This window comes from Rhopalosiphum maidis, chromosome 3, assembly GCF_003676215.2.
Source record: "Rhopalosiphum maidis isolate BTI-1 chromosome 3, ASM367621v3, whole genome shotgun sequence".
Lineage (NCBI taxonomy): Eukaryota > Metazoa > Arthropoda > Insecta > Hemiptera > Aphididae > Rhopalosiphum > Rhopalosiphum maidis.
The window spans coordinates 2,163,290-2,169,289 of NC_040879.1; positions in this window are offsets into that span (position 1 = coordinate 2,163,290).

Sequence of the window (6,000 nt, forward strand, 5' to 3'; positions counted from 1 at the left end):
ACAATAGCAGCGCGGGCCACTGACTTAAAAAGATATTTTGTTTGAATAGTCTCTAAATAGTAAATGTAATGCGTATTTTATGAAATCGATTATAGAGCTTAAATTGAAATTAAATAATTCAGTCCATACACAATAATTTAATAAATAATAAGTTATAGTTGAATATTATAGTGAATTAGTGAAAATTAAAATAATATTTTCAATCAAAATTTTCTATTGGCTATATAAGTTATAATTAAGTTTGGCATAGGGTGGCGCAAACAGTAGGGATTATACAATTATTATGCCTTAATCTTAAATGGTTGAATGAAAAACCGAAATATCAGTATAATACAATCACTGAAGGCTAAAGTATATTTCTATATCATTTATTAATATGTACGGTATACCTACTACCTATAGTATGTATCATAATATTATACTGTATACAGATAGTGAGTATTATATTTTACAATAATTATCATTTTTGTCTAACTATATAGTATAATAGTATATAATATTATTATAAGTTGTGTCGTCTGTGTCGATAACACTTTTTTTTTTGAGCGACGATCATCATAAATATTGTTAATTGTTACTTACAAAAGCATTATTGTTTTTATAATTGTTCATATAAGTTAATATATTGTAACGACAATGGATATATATACATAGGCAAGTCTATTTTTAAGTATTATAATTTATAAGTGTTATATAGTATGTATAGTATATACTTTCTTTAGATATTTTATTCGATCGATTTTTTCCCTTTATTCACCCCGCGGGATTCAATCAAAACTGTAATGTGAATTGCGAGTTCAAGCATAATAATATAACGCCCCTAAAAATATGTCGCTCCGGGCTGCAGCTGCTCGACTGTTCGAGCATGTCAACCCTATAAAATACCATATTACATTCATATATATAAACTATAAACGTCCTCTCAGTGCTATTCATAGAAATGAGCTAATCTGCATTCAAAAAGCAGGCGTATCTAACTGTAAATTGAGTAGGTACCTACAATTTTATTAACGCATAACTCTTAATCTATATGTACATAAAGAAATTATTAAAGCGATTTTTTTTTCCGTGAATGTGTTATTTTTTATTTTAGTTATGCACATGTAATATTGTAATAAATAATAATGCATAATAATTATACGTTGATGGATAAAAGCACACTTGTCTATAGTATTATGATTTATTTATAAGCATTATGTTACACCGAATAAGCCTACAATATTTATCACATATTATTAATATATATATATACAATATATGTGCGTATATTCAATGATTTTTTTGATTAAAAAAAATGTAAAGCGCTAAATGCAAAGTCTTATTCACGTGAAATAGTGATAGATATATAATAGTTTTGTTAGATTTTGTCTATAATATTATTTTACATTAAATAAAAAATAACGTTATTAGCAAAATGCATATAGGTATAACCGTAATTGTATCGTTATATAAACTATATTATATGAACTACTAGGTATTTTTACCGTAATACCGTGTGTGAAGTTGAAGGCGTCTTCCAAGACCAATTTATTTGAAAGTTAAGTTGTACATGCTGTTGAAGTGAATCACAAAAATTTAAAAAAGGTTAGGCAAATGAAATGTACTGTTTTGCTGTATACAGTAGGCGTCAAATCGTTAGTATTAATTGTCAATCCTTGGATATTAAAATTGTATTACTTACTAGATATTGTAAATTTGTAAAACTACTTTAAAATATTATAAATTTTTAAAACTAAAAGCCTTAGTCTAAAGCATTAAAATTGAAAATGTTCTACATTTCTGACTACAAAATAATTTACATAATATTTTCAAGTTTTTACGAACCTGTCAACATTTGAGTCTTAAATGCTTATAACAAATTGTAACAATTTTAAAATTTATTAACTGCCATATGTAAGTACTACTTATAAGGGAATTTGTATTTAAATCTTGTTTTTATATATTATTGTAATGGAAACCCAAAATTTTGTGATTATTATAATTGCTTGTTGTGAATATTGCTTACTTAAATTCTGGTTATTTTATATTTTAAAATAACTATTTCGTCAGAATAAATAAAATAAACAATTATTAATAGTATTCTCAGATTATTTTGAAGGGGATAGGCCGAAGGGTTATAAAAAATATTAGGATAATATTTCCCGAACCCATTTGCGCCCGATTCAGATCAGGTGAAAATCGTGCAACATTGCCATTTATTAAGTAAATTGACGTGTCACTATAAAATCTAAAATAATATTTGATCATTTCCTATGCTAATCGAAATTGTAAAATCCCAATCAATAAAGATTATATTATACAAAAATGCATTTATCAGTTGTATTTTATTGTCAGTTGCATCAGTACATGAATAGTAAGTACTAGTGTACTACTCTAATATAATGAAACTTTATATAGCTATTTCAAGTAAACAAAAACTTTGTTTAGTTTTTCTTTATTTTAAATATCACGTGAGTAGAAACCTTGTTTCTGGAGATATAAGTTGGCGTTGTGTTAAAAAACCTGTAGTGCATATGTCAAAACCAATAATTAAAAAACAAAGTTAACCGAAATTAAAGACAATCGTACCCATGATCCGAAAACTGAAGAAATTTTAAACTACTAATTTAATTTATAATTTAATACAGTATAAATAATATTTAGATTTATAACACGTATACTATGTAGTATTTATCATTATTTTTAAAATGATTATTAATTTTGATTTTACATACGATTTTATTTTTTTAAACGATAACTGACGGCAACGTTGCATGTAATCAGGATGTTAAGTTTTTTATTTTGAGTGCAAATGGGCTACAGCCAATAATATACCTACTTATCGTTAAATATTAATAAATAAAAATACCTACTAAGATTATGACATTTTTTCAAACCTCACCTACCGAATTTGTGCACGGGCTCGTCCCTGATTGACATACTTTGAGTTGTGAAACATTAATTTTGTTATGTTTCTTAGTTTTAATCAAGTACATTTTAGCTGGAATTTGCAGCTTTAATTTCTGTTTGTACATAAATTCACACGAAGTGTGCAGCCACGAGCTTGCATACTTCGAGGCAGACACTTTTTTTTATAGAAGAATTATAATACGAACAAAGTCCCGTAAAACAATTCTTTTGGAAAAGAAAAAAACAATTTATTTTGTAGGCAAAATCTAAGTTTAAGGCTTAATATTATTATATTATTATGTGAAAATGTGACAACTGACAAAAATTATGAATTGATTATGTGTTTTTCGTTTTCATTGTTAATGAACACGTCTCAAGTTCAAGTACTTATGATTTATTTGGTGACACATTAACCATGGTATCATATAGGTACATAAAGTAATACTTGTAATATAATATCACTGTTTAATGTTTCAGCAATGGAATAAATAAGCAACTAAAAACACAAAATAATAACTGTAGAAGTTGTGTCGAACGTTAAAAAATAAAAATATATTCAAGTCGAAAGTCGAAATATAGGTACTATAATATTATAACAGGACTCAGAAAAACAAACACTCAGAATCTAAGATAGACCATCATGTGCATTCTTAAACATTACCGGCCATACAATAAGTATTAAAAAATAATGATGGGAAATAATATACCATTATACCAATGCATAGAAATCATATACAATTATTATTATACATAATATATTTTTATTGAATCTGCAATCTACACGTAATAAGAAAATACAACAAAAAATGGCGGTCAAGTGGATATCGTTCTGCTGTATAGTAGAGGTGAAGAGTATAGGTCACTATGATTATGATAGATGTGTTAAATTTGAATGCAATGGCAGTTACCATATTGCATACGAAAAGCGATTCTGAAATGAGATGATTTGTCAGTCTAGGATATATTATATTACATTATTATTTATATTTATATTTAAATTGTAATATCAATATATATATATATATATATATATATATATATATATATTGATACAAGTAGGTAGTTTATTTTTCTCAACTACTGGTGAAAATTTCAATTTTCTACGACTTATACTTTTTGAATAACAACAAATATTTTAGGATATTTTAGGAAATATTGTTATTTTACGCGATTTTGTAAAAAATTTAAATTTCATACGCTCATTAAATGTTTTTTATATTGACGTTGAATTTTTTTTTACAGTTATTTGAAGGAAAACTTATAGAGAACCTTGTATTGGGTTAAGAAACCTTATAGATATAATTCACAAAAATTTTATGAGTTTTCAACTTTAGAATTCCTTGCAAATTTTGGCGATTTTGACATATTTTGTAAACATTTGAACTTTAAATTAAATGCTTATAAACAAAAATTGTGACTAACGATTTTTGATTTTTTTTTTTATTACGACAAATACAACTTATAATAAACCACATATTAAAATTAAAATTTTAAAGATTTTTTAGCAAAGGTACCATACATTTTTATTGGCATTTTAAAATAAAAACTTAGAAAAATCGAAAATTTCAATTGTCTATAAACAGCTTAAAAAAGTCAACAAATCGTAAATAGATAACGCTAATCTGAAAATTTGGTGAAAATTTCAAGTATTTACAATGGTTCGTTTTTGAGTTAGGTACAGCAAAAAAAAAAATTTTTGACCCCCCAAAGTACTAACTAGATTCACTTTCCTTATCAAAACGGGGCTGAAGTTAAAAATCAAAGCACAATTAGGTACTACTTCAAAACGTGACAACAGACGACATACACAAAAAAAAAACGCATCATTGTAAAATCAATACATTCATCACTCCATTCAGAATCTAAAAAATGAAATTATTTAAATTTTTTAAATTGGATCAACTAAACTAAATTAAACACATTATTATAGTTCTTGCACATGATTATTAACAAATAAAATTTAATTTTAAACTACCTAATAACATTTACTAAATAAACCTAGTCTATAACTATAATCAACAATACAAAATAATTACTTTGTAAGTATGTTGTATGTTGTATGTATAGTAAATAATAATATATAAAGAAGTAAAAAAAGTTAACTAAGAATAAATTATAATTGTTAATTAAAAAAAAAATAACAGTGGTTCCTGTATCCTGTTATATCATAATAGTTCGACAATAACTCTTACAGTTATTTTTTGTTTTTAGTTGTTTATTTATTCTATTTTTGAAACAATTTAAAATCATTATACAGTGATATATTATAAATATTGTATGCGGTATATCTAATAGTATAATGATATATATATATGATACCATCTTAGTCATCAAATAAATCAGAAGTATACTCACAACTTGTGCAGTGAATTGTCTTAGAGTTCTTAACCCTATAAAAATTATACTTAAAATAGGTAATTATATTTTACATAACTAAACCTCTAAAGTTTTCTTTCATGTATAACACATTATATAAAACACAAACACAACAAAAAGTTTAGCAGTTTAAGTATAGGTACACAGGTACTACATGACTGTTTTTACACGAATAATTATGTCAAGTCAAGAAACCATTTATATTTTATTTCAAATCTCTTTTTTCATCAATCGTGTAGGTATTGTTTTTAAATGAATTGCTCCGTTCAAACAGTCTTTCAACTTTTTTTAGGCATCCTTAATAGACTTTGAAAAATTTATTTATTTTTTTAAATTTTTGTTTGTTTTTTTTTTTAAAAAAAACTGTAAGTAATTTTTTTTTCTTAACTTTTAACATAATATCATGCCTTGCGAGATCAAAAATTGGTAAACTAAGCCATCAAGTTGCTAAAAACCATGATTAAAGATATATCTTTAACTTTAATCGTGCCAAAAACATCGACCATTATATAATAGTATAATAGGTAAATTATCAGTAATCACAATAACACAGATTAAAAAGTAGCACAAAATAGATTTTAAATTATTAATAAATGTATACTATTTAGTATTTTTATTTCACAGAATATTATAAATCAGTAAATATAAGTAAACAACATAGGTAGCATAATAATAAATTTAATAATTACAGCAGTTATTATTACTTTTTTTTCTTTTTTAAATAAAGAAGATAAT